General features: G+C 36.8%; 1 long non-coding RNA gene across 1 annotated transcript; it reads left to right on the top strand.

Annotated features, from left to right (window-relative positions):
* On the top strand, positions 1 to 2,731 carry LOC140178170 (uncharacterized). Its single transcript, XR_011870417.1, has 2 exons — positions 1 to 538; positions 2,502 to 2,731. It is a non-coding gene; the product is annotated as an uncharacterized lncRNA (long non-coding RNA).
* The last annotated feature ends 568 nt before the right edge of the window (positions 2,732 to 3,299 follow it).

Raw genomic sequence — 3,299 nt, 5'->3', positions numbered from 1 at the left:
ATAGCACGCAGCGTCAAAATTCAACTTGTAGTAAGATGGTGGCTGACAGTGCCACGTAATGATGCTAGTGCTCCCTGGAGGCACAGGTAGAGGTGCCATCTGTTCCATTCTGGCTTGCGTGGTTTGGTACTTGGTGGATTTTCAAGTGACGAATGTCACGCGAGATGCGGGACTACTTCAATGGCTTTGAAGACCGATTGATTCCTCCCCCACCGTTTGGTGCCATCTGTTCCATGCATTCAAGAAGAGTCCACGCTCATCCTTGCTGATGAAGTCCAACTACGGTGCAAACTAGAATCAGTGCACCCAGGAACAGTCTCGCATCAGGAAAAGCTCAGTCTCCTCTACATTCCAACACCTCAGACACATTGATAAGAAATTTGTTCCTCTTTCTGGCAGGCTTATTTTGGTGGGGATGGCAGAAGATATCAATCTCCAAACAAAATTGAGCACAGGTGGATGAGCTTGCACCTGCTAAAGTTTTTTCGAAGAAAAAGTTTGGATGCTTCTGATTGCTTGTTTGAGATGTGGATGTTAGGTGTGATCTAATAAGATGATTTTCTCTCTTTACCTCGTAATCCTATGTGTTAGAGTCTTTCCAATAATATGTATCTGACTACTGATTGAGATCTGTTGGTAAACTTAGTATTTGATTTGCTTTAAAACTAAGGAATGCTTGTTTGATATAAATTTTTTTTCATTGCAATGACTCCTGATCAATTAGAGAATCCACAGTTAGATCATGACCCCTTTTTGGGCAACTGCTCCCAATCTTAAAGCCATTCTAATTAGGCTATCCATGGGTCCTCCCATATTTGAATTGTATTGCTTGAACCTATTTTTTATAATTTGCCTAATTTTAAAACCCTTTTAGATGACCAAATAATGTGCCATGTATACCAAGGATTGGAACCTAGATCTACCTTAAAAAAAGTCTTCCAGTTGAAAAATTTTGCTTTTGGGACGTGTGTCGATAAGGAGTCAAGTTGTTAAATAATTCTCCACCATTGTTTTGTAAGTAATGCCTGATTAAAACTATTTAAATGACAAAAATACAAACCCTTCCTCCTCCTTTTTCATACAATGCTTGGACCATTTTATCCAATGTACTTTTCGCTCTCCATTCTTACTTCCCCAGTAAAAGCAGCTGATTAAACTTTCCATGTGTCGACATAAGCCGCTCTGGAGCTGAAAGCATCCCATTATATATGACGGGATAGCTTGGATAACTGATTTGATTAAGACTTCTTTATTTGTTCATGACTTTTCTCCTTCCAACCTTTAAGCTTCTTCAATAATGATTATTGAAAAAATTAAAATTTCTATCTCTTGGATCTTCACATTAGTGTTGGAATATCCAAATATTTTGAGTGTTCCTTTTCTACCTTAATAGCTAAACCATTGAATAAGCATATATCTGATAGTAGGTACATCTCGACTAAAAGAGAGGTCTAGTTTATCTAAGTTAACTCATTGGCTTGAAGCTAATTGGTAAGTGCGAAGAATGTCTTTTATTGCAATAATATCCTAACCTGCTGCCCTTAGGAATGTGATGATATCATCGGCAAAAAAAGATATGACACTTTTAGTGTGTTCCTGACTACCTTAATCCCTCGTATAGTCTTCCTTTCCCGTGCTCTTCTCAAAAGAATCGAGAGTACCTCCGCACATAGGATGAGTATGTATGGAGACAAAGGATCTCCTTACCTGATTCTTCGCGAGGGCGTAAATTTCTTGGATAGAGTATCATTGATTAGAATAGAGAATGATACTGTAATAATACACCTTTGAATTAAGTCCATCCATTTCTAAGAATAATCTATTGCCTTGAGAACTTCCATGAAGAAACTCCATTCAAGTCTGTCATAAGCTTTATCCATGTCTAGCTTTCATTCCAATATAGCCTTTTGAACAACACACCCTTTTCCTCTTGTAATGAACTATCTCAAAGGCCACCAATCCATTATCCGTTATTTGCCACCCTGGTATAAAGGTACTTTGGTTTTCTCCAACTAGATCTGATAACACTTGCTTAAGTCTATTCATCAGTCTTAGTTGCAATTTTGAACAAATTGCATAGAGAAATAAGTCGGTACTTCATAGGATATTGTAGGTTTGGTGTTTTTGGAATAAGATATAGATAGGTATTATTTATGCTCTTTTGATCAGCATTATTTTTCAAGATATTTAGGATTGCCTCTATTGTGTCTTTTCTGACCATATCCCACATTTTTTGGTAAAACAAGGTCAGCATCCCATTTGAACATGGTGCCTTAGTTGGATGTGTTTGAAACAAGGTTGTTCTTACTTCGTCTACTGTAAATGTTTTATCCAAAAATATTATAATTTGGCCTGTAAGACTCGCCCTCTAAATACCTTAGTTGCATCTTCCCTTTTTGAGGTTCCTTTTGTACCAAATAAGTTTTCAAAAAATAATAATTACCTCCCCTATTTTCTCTTCATCATGTTGGATGATTCCGGTCTCATTGGTGATTTTGCAGATCGGGTCCTTCAAGTTCGCTGTGAGGCCTTTTGGTGGAAATTTTTAATGTTCTTGTCACCCGCTTTCCCCAAGTTGCCCTGGACTTCTGTGACCACCAAATTTATTCTTGATGGACGAGGATGTCAAGCTCTAATTGTTTGTGTTGTAGATTTTGCAGCATTTATTCTATTTGTGGCATTCTTATTAGTTACTCAATAATATTCTATTTTTCCTTGATTTCTTTGGATAGCTTTCCAAAAGTGTTTTTTTCCTCACTCATCTAAAACCATCCCACAATTCTAAATCTTCTCTTGAAGAAGTTCATGATAATTGGTCGATGCTCGTTTCACCACCTTCTTACATTCTAGTTTTTGGAGCCACATTTCTTCAAATTTACATAAATGGCTCTATTGGTAAGTGTACCAAATTACTTCAAATAATACCACGGTGAGTGAGTATCATTCCCACGAGAACTAGAGGATTAAGTAAAGCAGTCTTTAATTGAAATTCTAATTAGATCAACGAAACTTTTGTAGGGAGTAATAATTGGATGTAAAGTAAGCAACAGGGATGTATGCTGATGGTTCTATTGGCAAATGCACCAAATCGCTTCAAATAATACCATGGTGAGTAGGTGTCATTCCCACAAGGATTAAACAATTGAGCAAGCGGTCTTCAATTGAACTCCTAATTAGATCAATGAAACTTTTTTTTTGTAGAGAGTTGTAACTAAATGAAAGTAATCAATAGTGATGTATGCTATACTTATGAATGAGAAAAAGAAGACAATGGATGAATATATTAAGGTTTCAGAGAT

Source organism: Arachis hypogaea, chromosome 13, assembly GCF_003086295.3.
Source record: "Arachis hypogaea cultivar Tifrunner chromosome 13, arahy.Tifrunner.gnm2.J5K5, whole genome shotgun sequence".
NCBI lineage: Eukaryota > Viridiplantae > Streptophyta > Magnoliopsida > Fabales > Fabaceae > Arachis > Arachis hypogaea.
The sequence above is the reverse complement of the archived record's forward strand: the minus strand, read 5'-3'. Positions and strand labels throughout refer to the sequence as shown.